Here is a 13,482-nt window from a genome sequence, read left to right as displayed (position 1 = left end):
GGGGCGTGGGGAGCAAAACCAAATTAAAATCTACAGTTTTGTTACGTGAAGGAACCTCATAGATTTGCTTTTTAGTAATGAATATAGCTGAAGGTAAACTGCATTTGTTAGATACTTTAATTTTTCCTTCAGCACAAAAACTATTCTTAATGACTATTTACAGATAGTATTTACTATATACATGATGTGAGTGATGAAATACTCTTGATATTTATCATGTGGTAAAATTTGAAATCAAACAGCAAGTTGGACAACAGCATGTCTTTGAAGTACAGTTAGCTGGACACTACTGTGTTTGTTCGTAATCTTTTCCAGTCCATGCTTTGGAGTTTGTTTTTATCAGAAAGAGCAAAGCCTTTAAATGTATTTGGAGCAGAGTAGGAGGCAGCTTCACAAAATGGCTCATTACAGTTAATTACTGAGAAATTGTTTAGTCTTGCTATGTAATTCTATTCATGTTTTCTCATTTATATGAAACTAAAGATGTATACAACAAAAAGCAGAATTTGGGAATGAAATAGGAAGGAATTTGCATGGTCTCATCATAGTAGGCATTTAATACAATGTAAATGGGAAGTGAAACATAAGCTTGTGAAAGTAGTGAAGAAAATAGACTGCACAGAAGAGAAGAGAAATCACAAGTAGTCCTATTAATAATATTTCAGATAACTAAACAATTGTGATAGGATCCTTGTAGAACCCAGATGAAGACTCACTGGTTTATTTCTCTGCTTAAAATGCAAGTGGATGTTTATTAATTTAACAACTGTTTGGTGGAACCAGGAGGGTTTTTTGCAGTTTTTTTTACATCTATGATACACTAGTGAGTAGAAGATGCAGCAACAGTAAGAGCTGTATTCAGGTATCCTGAGTGGTGGGGAAATGCCTAGTCAGCGGGAGCTCTGCAGCTTAAATCTTTCAGAGTTGAAGCCTGTCAGAGGGAAATTGTGGAGAAGGACTTCATAAACTTGAGAGTGCCTGAAAATGGCCTTAAGCTCATTAAACTCATTAAATGAATATTTAGATTAAAACCTTTTTTGGTCAAAAAATGGTAGTGTGGAAGTAATTTTGTTCCTTAACAAGTCCTTGTGTTCTATGTTATGCCCAATAATTAACTTAGCTTCAAAAGTAGGTTTTAAAGGGAAAGTATGGGGCATAATTGTGGTGTGAGACAGGACCAAAAGAACCAGTGCTTCACTGCCATCTCACAGGTATAAGAATTGCTGTGCTGCTGCCTCCCTCCCCAAGACATCTGTTTTCAAATACTGCTTTAGATGTAATGAAAATCCATGCAAAACCAGGTCTTCTTTTTTCTTATTATTGCTTACAATCTATTTCAGTATTCAAAAAGATGAATTTTAGTAGTGAGACTGCTGAGGGTGTGCAGTGATTGCGGACCAGTTGACTGGCACTTCATGAGATCTTGCTACATCTCTGTAGATGTCACAAGGGCTTGTGCAGGGTGGTGGATTTGTTTAGACCTGCTTAAACTACTGCTTGGTGGTTATGATAGCTCAGCCTCAAGCCTTTGAGCTTCACACTCTGTGTGTGTATGCATGCGCATGCACATATAGGTATGGATTTCTTGGAGGAGCACTGCTCTGTGACCATGGCTTCTAATTGTTCATTTCTGTAAGCCAGATGTAGTGAACCAGATTTAGAAAAGCTGCAGCACTGGCCTGGAGGTGCCAGGGATGTGTGGGCCCTGGAGAAGTTGGGGCAGCCTACATCTTCAAATGGATAAGTGTTTAACCTAAGCTATTCATTTCTTTGTCACCAGCTTTGGAGCTATTGAACCAGTTGGGTAATCACTTGTGTGCTAAACTGGAATGGAACTGGAAATGAGCTGGAAAGTGTTACTCATTTGACTCCCATGTTTTTGAATCAATACAAAGCAAATCTAAGCACTTGTTTGTGAGTCATCTGAAATCATACAAGCACTGCCGTTTTTATAAAATGGTCACATGCTGCCTAGAACTTTGTGCCTCTTGAACTCTAGAGTACCCTCAGGTCTAGTACATTCTCCAGCCCAGAATCTGTCCTAGGATGTTTAGGTGTTCCACAGTTGTCATTGTGAGTTATTGCCACTGGCAGCCAGCAGTCTAATACTGAGCGCATTTGCAGAGTCTCCCACTTAGATAGACTTAGATAATCTCAATTTCAGTACACTGCACTCAAATCAGAGAATGACTGGTTGCTGAAGAGAATGAGAGGGAGAAATGTGCAATGTACTAGCCTCTTGTTAAACTTCAGTAACAGTGATGATGTGTTTCCCTTATGCTCTGCCCAGAGGCATTTTTTTTGAAGGGGGAAGAGCAGAATAAAATCAGTTGAATCATTCTGGGAAAACAGGAATCAATTATTTTTGTTTAGGTTTCTGTTTGTTGATTCTAAGTCCTGCAGGTGATGCCACCTGGAAGTATCTTTGCTCCTTTAGCTGAGGGTCCTTCATGTTCCAGTGCCAGTAAGAACCTGACATCTTTTGCTCTTTCATTGACTATCTTAAGGACAGAAGATTGGCATTTGCCTCACAACTTCAATCGTACTGAGTTCTAAGCTACAACCAGTAGCAGGATTACTGGGCTACCGAACCTTGGGTACCATCGGGATATAGTGCTTCTACAGAGGGATTCCCCTCCTGTGAATTAAACTCAGATATCAGTAGCTGACACCCTGTTAGAAATCAGTGTTTTAAAAATAGAGTTGATGAAATCTTGCAAGTTCTTTTTTAGTATTTTCTTACAGTTCTAAACTGAAAATAATTCAGCAGTGTGTGTAACCAAATAACAAAACCATCCAGTTTATTCTAAAGTATAGTATGTGCTTATGCAAGTATCAGTTTATTTTAAGTAGGCCTCTTGGACACTGAAGGGTGTTTTTCACAGAGGTGGGCCGTAGCCTTGTGAGACTGGCTCTCTGGGTAGAGCAAACATGGCTTTGATTAAGAGTGGTTCATAGCAGTTAAGTAAAGCTCCTGCTCTGAATCACCCACTGGATAAACATAGTTATGATATTAAGATCTTCTTAATGAAGACATGGCTGGATTTAGCTTCAAATCATGTTTCAAACTGCTGTCCATGTAACCTAATAACACTCCCCCATATTTTTTAGTTATTCATGAAAATGCTTTGTGGTCTTTCTTTTGTCTGTCTGAAGTCTTTAAACTGACTTGTAGCTCTGACATAGATCTCTCTTTGCAACTCTTTTGGCTTAGAGCTTGGTATTCTGCAGTTTCTGTCTTGGCTTGTTTGGGTTTTTTAGTTTTCCACGGGTATTTTTACACGATGAGAGCTTGTAGATGTGTGCTTGGTTTGGTTAAAAAAATTTTGGACGAGGCAGGTGGGTTTCATAGAGCAACTGTGGTCTGCATTTTCAAGTGAAACATTTCAGATAAGGTTGAGGCTTTTTAGTTAAAGGATGATACTGGTTTTTGACCAGCACCTGTGAAATTCAAACACAAGGAAGAACATTGCTGTGTGTGTATAACATGTATGCTGGCTATTATCAGTAAATTACTGTCTCTTGATATTACTGCAGAAATGCCACCTTTAAAAGGTCAAAACTGGTTTCTGCTGTTGAAGAGACTGTGGGCATTGCATAATTAGGATGATGCTTATGTGTGGTTCCCCTCTTTGGATCAGTTTGCATGTAACCCTATGCCACATACAAGAAATAATTTTTTCAACTTCAGGTTTTAATTTGCATTTTCAGCCTTTGCACTAAGATGTGCATGCAGTATGTGGAAGGTGCATGTTGCTGTGATTCAGGCACATGTGTACTGCTGCAAGTTCTTCTTCTCACTGTTGTAATCCCTGAGCTATATAACCCTGAGGTTATAATGGCTCAATTACTGATAGCAAATGTTCTTGAAGAATTTTGAGCTTATTGTTGTTGAAAGTTAAGACTGAGGAAGGAGGGATAAGAATGTTGCTTTATGTTTTTCAGTGTTCTTCTCTTTTGAAGGTATTAGGGGTATTTACTGATAGTTAGTCCTCCTCGTGTATAAGACGTGTTGAAATGATGGTGAGTTTCTTCATTGCTGAGTGGGTGCTACAACAGCTAATTCAGCTTTACATTCACTTGTCCAATCTTCAGTACTATTGAGAGCAGGAAATATGCAAGACAGCTTTGAATATGTGACACAAAAGCTATACAGCTATACCCTAGCTGTATGTTTCTCTCTGCGTTGCTGTCCAGAACATCTCCTAGTGTTCTCAGTGCTGGTCCTGTTGCCTTCCTCAGTGCATTCTTCCAGAGCAGGAGATTGATTTGCGGAGAGGAAGATACTCAAGAAACTGCTATGTCATGTCATTCAACCCACTCAAAGTTCCTTACCCTAAAGCGCATGCAGAGTATCCTCTCTAACAAATGGTTTCTTTGTGTGCTCTGGCAGAGTTCACAGAGGAGCCTGTCTCCTGGGTCTAGAAATTGTTACAGGGTAGGAGACCATAGTGCTGCAATTAACCCAGTAATTTCTGTGTGGCATTTGGTACTGCTGCTGAACGATTTTCTTCCCCCTCCCCCTTGTTTGTTTATTGATTTATGTTTTAATGTCTTTGTGGGTTTCCCTGGCTTATAATTGTTTCCATTTTACATTAAATACCACACAGGAGCTATAGGCAAAAGTTTCCTGTCCATTTTCCCCTTTTTTTCCCTTGTGGTACAGTGTGTTTTTTTTTTTCTCATGCATTCGTAAGTGTTTCTGTGGACATAAAGAAGTTCACACTGTACAACTGTAGACTTTACTGTATTGTCACAGGCGTTTTGATTGCCACCATTTCTGAATTAGTTTGTAAGGTTATTAGAGTTGGTTTTTCCAAACCAGTTACGATTTGCACAAAGATGACCTCTGTAATAAAGGTGTAATGAAAAGATTCACAAAAAATTATTATCCTGCAAAATAAATTTTCTCATGCAAAAGCTGTAACCTGAAATAGAATAGGGTTTCTATTAGGTTTGTGGTGGTACTTTCTGTAGAATTGGTATGGGCAAGTGCCCAAGATGGTTTTGTGATGTGTTGTGCTCTTGATTGAGCTCACAGTCAATAGAGATCCATTAAAGAAGGCCTCAGTAGTAACATCCAAATGACAGTTGTGTCTTTGCCATGTTCCCCAGAGAGGTGCCAGGGGGAAGAGGCGTGTGCTCATCGGATTCCAGTTTGTGTACATTGCTTGAGGTATTTGCTTCAAGTCTTTCTGACCTTTGCTCTGCTCCCAGTATATCCTTGTGTGTTTCTTGTACAGTTGGAGTTCTCGCTGGTTGTTCACGGTAGTTAAAAGGCCATCAGAGTGTCTGTTAGCTGGTGTAGTCACCAGCCCTGAAAACTTTCCCATGCATGCTTTGAAGGTAGAAACTGAACTGGCATATGAAAGGTTGACCCTGATGTGATCTATGGTTATGCGATAACCGTCTCTCATAATCTTTGAGAAATAAGGAAGGTTGGTTAGCTAGAAAAATGAAGCTGTGCACTGTCAGCCTGTAGTTAAGGGCTTTTCTAATGCTCGAATCTAGCAGTGGGTAGTTAGTCTGTATACATCAGAAATGCCTCAAGGTCTGGAGAGCTAGCCATTCCCCTATCTATCCTCAGGGTACAGCTGGTTGCAGAGGACCAGCAGGAAGCCTCTTGTCAATGTCATGTCTGAATTGCAGTGGAGATCAAACTACTGTGAGAACAGAGAGGAAGAAGGACAGGGCTGTAGGAAAGTGAGCAGCAATCTAGCAAGCAAGAGACTGTGGCGAACGCAGGAGCTGATATACTGTGACAGGAGCTGTTCACAATGTACTATCTTATTAAATGTCTACAATTTACACACCCTAGATACTTTCTGGGTTTTATGCATGTGCCTACCCCTCAGGTTGAATGCCAGTGCATTGAGCACTGTGCTAATCGTGCTTCTTCTATTTCTCACCAAATTCTGAATAAGGCACGAGAAGCATTAGCTGTCCTTGCTTCACCAGTGTCTTAGAAACTAATGGAGTTTTGGAGGTTGACTGTCTAAGATGGGCATGACTTGAAGCTTGGTAGGAGCCAAGCAGCTATTTCCTGTTTCAGGTCACAGTTTGCACTACGTGCTGTGAAGAGAAAGGAAAAAATGAGACAGAGGGTGGCTCTGAGCAGAAGTGGCAGCACTAATATGACTCTTCTAGTATTTGAGTTATTTCATAAAATGCACTCTTTAGTCCAGAAATCTGACAACATATGTGTTACACATTGTTTGCATTGATGAACTTAATAAAATGGATAGATAGTATGGTACTATCTACCATGGTACCCTGGTAGGAAAGGAATAAGGTCACAGTTGTTTCCAGTGTATCAGTGATACACTGATATTAGAAAACTAGTATTGGCATGTTTTGCCTGTGATTCCTACATTGCAGCTGGGAGGGTTCTCTGTGGTTTGCCAGCCTCTGTGGAAGTCGTTGTTGTTAGGTAAGCTTGCATCATACACACCAGCAGTGGCATATCTGCGATTTCAAAGCACCATAGTTTGTTATGTTGGTGCTGGTACGTTTCCCGTGAAAGATTTCCTATGAATTTAGAATGGTGTGTCAGGCTCCCACCACCTGGTTTGTCATCATATGACTGGTTAGCCAGATAGCTCTAGAAGGTTGAGATATCTCATCTTCAGTTAAAATCCTGCTTCTGCCCCAGGGCATGGTGGTTCAGACATACATTGCGTCCTTCCTTTGAGCCCACCTGAGTGCTTCCCCAGGTGGAAGTTCTGCAAGTAGTGACTGTTCATTTTGTATCTACAGTATGAGGCATTTCATACCTCCCAGGCTCCTGCCTTCTGGCCACTAGGTTTTGGTTCTGATTTTTCTGACTCCATAAAAGCAAAGTGACATGGCTGGAGAACGTTGGTGGCAGACTGGTAGTTTAGCATTGGGTATGAGAGATTCACACTGTTCCTTTGTCCATGTAATTTCTAAATTGTGTAAGATTTAGAAATCCTACACGTTTTAGAAATCTGCACTCAGTTTTTCCTCAAGTTTTCCTTTTTGGCTGTTGCCTCCTGTAGGCTCTTAGGCTTTAATCATGAGAAGTTTCTGGACTAGTACATATCTTGATGCACCACCAGATAGTTTTCAAAAGGTTGCGCATGGAGCAGTAGCTTATTTTTTCCGGACTTCAGCAGATGGACAGCAACTATTTTTCCCTCAAAGCAACTGAAGAAACCTAAGTTCCTTCAGAGTGCTCTACATACTGATCCCTACAGAGGTTCTGCTCTGCATGGGACAGAGGGAATGACAGCCCTGGTTCCTGATCACGTTGAGTTCCTACAAGTACAATGTGTACTCCTAAGTGTGGCTTAGAAACAGAATTGTTTATGGGAGGAGGAGTGTAGTACATGCCTTGTGTTTTGTGGCTCGGCCTACAAACTAATAGTATCAATGCAAACTGATAGCACTGCTCTGGTCTCAAGGTGGTTTTAAATATTTTTTGTGTATCTCACTTTGTTGAGAGCCTGGTTTGCAAGGTAGAGCTAAATGGAGATGATGCCTTGGCTCTGTGGAGCTGCTTTGTGTGGAGGATGTTGGTAAGAGGAGAACTATTGAACCTTTCTCCTGCCGTTTAACAAATTAAAATATGAATAGTAAGATGGGATCACCTGTGTTATCAGCTCAAATTCTCCACAATAGGACTACCGATGACATTAAACTCTTAAAAAACCCACATAGATTAGCTTACAGCCAAATGTACGAGAGAAGATGTGTTAGGAGGGTGAAGACAGATCTATTTCCCTTTGTTTTGTCTGTGGATCTGACCCAAATTTAAAAATACTTGTAGCAGCTAAAACATGTATTTACTGTGTAATTAATGATTGTGATACCTGTATTGTTAGAATAAATGGCAACTCCAACATATTTTTTCCTTTCCTTTTTTTTTCCTGGTAACGGAGCATTTGAGGACTTGACATTGGTTTGTTCGCTTGTGTAATATTGAGTAATACTGACTTTACTGTTGTTGTACCATTTGAAGAGAATGAAAATGTGGGGTTAATTGGACATTTCTGCCCCAAAAGTTAACGGCACTACTAAATCAACTAGAAATTGCTGATTTTTCTCATTTGGTTAATGACATGTTGTGTTTTGCTTTGTTTTAGGTCACATTTGGATCATCTTGTGGAACCTTCTGAGAAAACAAGGGTAATAATAAGAAAACAATGTTTAATGAAAGTATTTTCAGTACACAGTCGGACTGAAACAGGAACAGGTTATCTGGAGTAAGTATTAGAGGTTTTTGGTGGGGTTGGTTGTATTGTTTTTTTCTTTATAAAGTCAGTAGCGTGGTTATTAGTCAATTATTTAACTTTGTTAGAGTTGCATTCAGAAGTAAAAATCAGTGATTCCATAGTAGTTTTGGTTGATCAGCTGGTAATGGGTACTCTTTTGGGCTCTTATTGAAGCATTTCCTGTCTTAGAAGCAATCGTATCTTATGAAATTTAGATGGGTTTCAGACTCTTCTCTTTGCTCCTGTGTATTCTATATAGGGTTTTGAACAGGAAGTGGCCTCATATAAATATGATGACATATAACCCCTGATTTACTAGCAAAAGTTAAAGCCCTGGCTGTACTTCCAGTGTATTCGAAAAATTGGTTGGGTTGTTTTTTTTTTTTCTGAAAATTTCCATTCCTGGCATTTTCTGTGTGACCTTGATGTTTTTGTTGTCAGTATTTTAATATTTGTCTTGTGTTGCAGTTGTGTTGTCCTTCAAACTAGCATAAGTCTTTAGTTTATGAATCTCAGACCTGTCTTTCCTTCACTGCTGCTAGCTGACTTTTAGCTTTTCTGAATTGTAGGCTGATACATGTATATCTCATTTATGATATAAGAAGTTGAACTGCCTAACTCAGGGACTGTGGATTGCACATTTTGGTACTAAACACTGATATACTGATACAATATAAATCTTAGTTTCCTTGTGCATCACTTGCTTGAGGTAGGTCGCCTTGTTTGGATCAGATTGTTGAAACATATCCTTATAGAGGTTAGAAACTGGGAAAAATCTGCATAATCTTGTCTGATGCGGATTTTGCTCATGCTGCGTGCTATGTCACTGTAATTCTGCACGAGCCATTGCAAATGAGTGAAAAATACCTGGCCATTAGAACTGAAAGGGTTGGAAACCAGTTTTAGTTTACAAGAAGATTATTTTGACATACAGCTTTATTGCCAAGAGGAAATGACTCTTTTTAGCTTCTCCTTTAAAAAGGGATCTGGACATGGTGTCATAATTTGGGTAGAAAAATGTCTGAGTAGGTTTCACAGACAAGATAAACGTTTCCCACTTGGTATTTTTTCCAAAGTAGTTTTTTTTATCTGACAGAATAACACATTTGGATTGATTATTAATTTTTTTTTTAAGGTAGGAAATGCATTATTGTAAAGTTTCAATTAGAGATGGATTTAAAGAGGTTGATGTGTGTGTTAGTTCCCTTTTTGTAAGCACTTGAAGCTAATACTGCAGTTTTAAGTCAGCACATGTAAATTTGTATCAGTTCCTGATATAGGCCCTATGTCACATGGCTGGAAAACCTACTCACAAAAGCTTCTTGTAGCACTGACACTTCAGTTCTGACCTCTGAAGTTTTCAGGAACTGTGTTGCATGATGTTGTTTGTCTTTTAATCACATACTAGACTACAGGGTAGAAATACAGGCACCTATCACAATGTCCAAATAAAGTAATACCTACTTGTTTACACACTTCCTTTCAACAGGTTAATTCTCGAGTCTGATAATCAAGGCACCAAAAGAGATGGGCAATAATGCTGAAACTGAGCTCTCCAAACAAATGAAATTAAAAATGTCCACTGGAGGCAGCTTTAGTAATTTTCAGTAATTATATACAGGCTTATATTGGGCTTAAAACTTGCTCATGTGTGCAGTAGCCAGTTAACTTTGTCCCCGCTGTTTTGTTTCTTAAGGGACTTTGAGAATTCAGCTACTAAAATTGCTTCTAGCTTGTCCTTTTGGGGGAAATATTTTTGGATGCTTCATGTTTGTTTGTTTAGATTCGGACATTTGTGCAGAGTTCAATCATTCCAAAGTATTTTGCAGCTGGAATCCTTCATTAAAGAACTGAAAACATGAAAGTCTGAATGGTGAAGTTTTAAAAGCAGATGTCAAATCTCACAGCTGGGGAGAAGTAACCCCATGCAGTAGTCATCCTGGGACTGACTGCTAAAGGCAGCTACTAATGGTAGTTCATAAAGGCAGGAGCTTTGCTGGGAGTCAGGTTTAGTGTGAACCAGCAGTGAACACTAACCACACAGCAGGCTGCCTCAGCAGGAATACCACCAGCAGGACAAGGGAAACGACTGCTCGGTGCCTCTGAATCTGCATCCAGAACATTTCTCCAGTTCTGGGCCCTAAACAACAAGAGGGATGCTCACAAACTGGAGAGAGTCCAGAGGAAGGGCTGCTGCTGAGGGGCTGAAGGATGTAACATTCGAGGTGGGGATGTGCATGACCTTTGATTGGGGAAGACAAGGAGAGAAAGATCTTTACCAAGGTTTCCACTGCCTGAAGGAGGATTATAGAGCAGATGTGGCCACATGTCTGAGAGAGAAGAACTTCGCTGTGAGGGTGGTTAAGCACTGGAGCAGATTTGGTCGTGGAGACTTTGGAGTCTCCATCCATGGAGCCTTTCAAAGTTAACTGTGCAAACTCCTAAGCAACATGCTTTAACTTCAGTGTTGAAACCAGTCTTGGGACCAGATGACTCCCAGAGGTTTCTTTCAACCCAAACTAGTCTGTGATTCTTAGATAATTATTCTTGGTCCTTCTGGTGAATGGCCAGGACTACTTTTGGTTTTATTACCATTAACTTCATGACAGAAATACTGATTGAGTGCCATTTTTAGGATTATTCTTTGCCATTGCCATTATATTTCAAGCTGTCTTTATAAAAGACATATGAAAAAGATGCATGAAATAAATCTAAATATTTGTGTTAGGCTTAGATTGTTGCTTGTTCAGTAACAATTCCTATTCTTATGTAGCAAATGGCTGTGAATGCCTGCTTCTGAATCTGTGGGGCTTTTTCCTTAAAGGGCATTTTGCTAACTTTAAGTGTCCATGGCATCTCTGTATGTGAGACTTGAGCACAGTCTGCTTGTGTGATAGCTCTGTGATTTGGCCCATGAGCCCTTCTTGTTGGAGAAAATTTCACTCATTATTTTCCACTGGCTTTAATTATTTCCCTTTTTACCTCTCTTTCTAGCTGCATATGATGTGTCTGCTGGAGAATAATTGTCTTTCCTAGAGGTTTTGATTGAAATGTCAGAAATAATTGAAAAGAGAATCTTTTAGTCCCGGTGTGAAGAGGTATCTATATATAGGAAAACCGCAGTTTCTGCTCTTCACTTTTTTTATAGTAGAAAGTCCTCTAGCTCATAATTTAGAGATGTAACATTTTAACAGCTGAATGAAGCAGTTGGCTGCTGTGGGAATTTGATAGTCTAGGTCCATTTGTACATGTTGAAAAGGGGAAATAGTAACCATTTATACATTTGTCATGTAAGTGGAATATTTACTTCTCCTGTCCTTCTTGTTTACACTAGAACAAGTAATTACTCTGACTGGTGGAACAGGCAAGAAAATAGCAGAGAGCAGAACCAATACTGATTTAATATTTCCTCGTATTTTTGTTAGACTTGTACAAACGTTTAGCGGGGGGGGGGGAGGGACCCTGCAGTTTACTTAGTACAATAGATAGTACAATAAAAGCACAACCGAACCGCAGATTATTAATACATCTTTTCAGATCCATGGCAGGCACACTGAATAATAGCTTGGACTGTTACACACACCTTTAGGCTGTAGTTTTACCTACATTTTTTTAAAAGAGCTTAAGAGCTGTGAAGTGGCAAACCAGCCCTGGGGCTGGAGAAACTGTCACTTCTCCAGCTCATCTTGTTTCTGTTTACATCTTCACTTTGCTGGCACAAGCAGCTTTGTAGGGAACTGACTCACCTGTGTTAAAATGACATCTTTATTCAGGGTTAAGCTTCCCTCTGGGTTATGGTTCAGCTCTTTCTCCTCCTTTCCCCTTGAGTCTGATTGTCCAGTCATCTTTCTTCCCATGTGACATCTCCATTCACCTTTTCCGTTAAGCTTGATTTTTCTGTTTGTTTGAAATGACCATGTGAGAATCTCATCATTGAAATGTTTAATAGAATTTTTTCTAATGCTTACAACTGAACATACCCTAACATAGAATCATAGAATCGTTAGGGTTGGAAAGGACCTGAAGATCATCTAGTTCCAACCCCCCTGCCGTGGGCAGGGACACCTTACGCTAAATCATATCACCCAAGGCCTCGTCCAACCTGGTCTTGAACACTGCCAGGGATGGAGCATTCACAACCTCCCTGGGCAACCCATTCCAGTGCCTCACCACCCTAACAGGAAAGAATTTCCTTCTTATATCCAACCTAAACTTCCCCTGTTTAAGTTTTAATCCGTTACCCCTTGTCCTATCACTACAGTCTCTAATGAAGAGTCCCTCTCCAGCATCCCTATAGGCCCCCTTCAGGTACTGGCAGGCTGCTATGAGGTCTCCACGCAGCCTTCTCTTCTCCAGGCTGAACAGCCCCAACTTCCTCAGCCCGTCTTCATACGGGAGGTGCTCCAGTCCCCTGATCATCCTCGTGGCCCTTCTCTGGACTTGTTCCAACAGTTCCATGCCCTTTTTATGTTGAGGACACCAGAACTGCACACAGTGCTCCAGGTGAGGTCTCACGAGAGCAGAGTAGAGGGGCAGGATCACCTCCTTTGATCTGCTGGTCACGCTGCTTTTGATGCAGCCCAGAATACGGTTGGCTTCCTGGGCTGCAAGCACACACTGCCGGCCCATGTTCATTTTCTCATCAACCAACACTCCCAAGTCCTTCTCCGCAGGGCTGCTCTGAATCTCTTCTCTGCCCAACCTGTAGCTGTGCCTGGGATTGCTCTGACCCAGGTGTAGGCCCTTGCACTTGGCATGGTTAAACTTCATGAGGTTGGCATCAGCCCACCTCACAAGCATGTCGAGGTCCCTCTGGATGGCATTCCTTCCCTCCAGGGTATCAAAACCAAACCACACAGCTTGGTGTCATTGGCAAACTTGCTGAGGGTGCACTCAATCCCGCTGTCCATGTCAGCAATGAAGATGTTGAACAAGACCGGTCTCAACACCGATCCCTGAGGGACACCACTCATTACTGGTCTCCAGCCGAACATTGAGCCATTGACCACAACTCTTTGTGTGCGGCCATCCAGCCAGTTCTTTATCCACCCAGTGGTCCATCCGTCAAATTGATGTCTCTCCAATTTAGAGTCAAGGATGTCATGCAGGACAATGTCGAATGCTTTTCACAAGTCCAGGTAGATGACATCAACTGCTCTACCCCTGTCCATCAGTTCTGTAGCCCCATCATAGAAGGCCACCAATTTGGTCAGGCAGGATTTCCCCTTAGTGAAGCCATGCTGGCTGT

General features: G+C 40.8%; 1 protein-coding gene across 2 annotated transcripts in view; it reads left to right on the top strand.

Annotated features, from left to right (window-relative positions):
• The window catches only part of PIK3CB (phosphatidylinositol-4,5-bisphosphate 3-kinase catalytic subunit beta), a 103,191-nt gene that overhangs the window by 35,004 nt on the left and 54,705 nt on the right, over positions 1-13,482 (top strand). For both annotated transcript variants that reach the window (XM_061465443.1, XM_061465444.1), the window contains one exon: positions 8,106-8,225. The gene's annotated coding sequence lies outside the window, so the exon portion shown is untranslated. The remainder of the gene's footprint in view (positions 1-8,105; positions 8,226-13,482) is intronic.

The sequence above is a fragment of the Pezoporus flaviventris genome, unplaced genomic scaffold (genome assembly GCF_033815535.1).
Source record: "Pezoporus flaviventris isolate CSIRO_AGI_PZ_B2104156 unplaced genomic scaffold, CSIRO_AGI_Pfla_v1 ptg000040l, whole genome shotgun sequence".
NCBI classification, from domain to species: Eukaryota; Metazoa; Chordata; class Aves; order Psittaciformes; family Psittacidae; genus Pezoporus; species Pezoporus flaviventris.
Note: the sequence above shows the minus strand (reverse complement) of the source record. Positions and strands in the feature narration are given on the sequence as shown.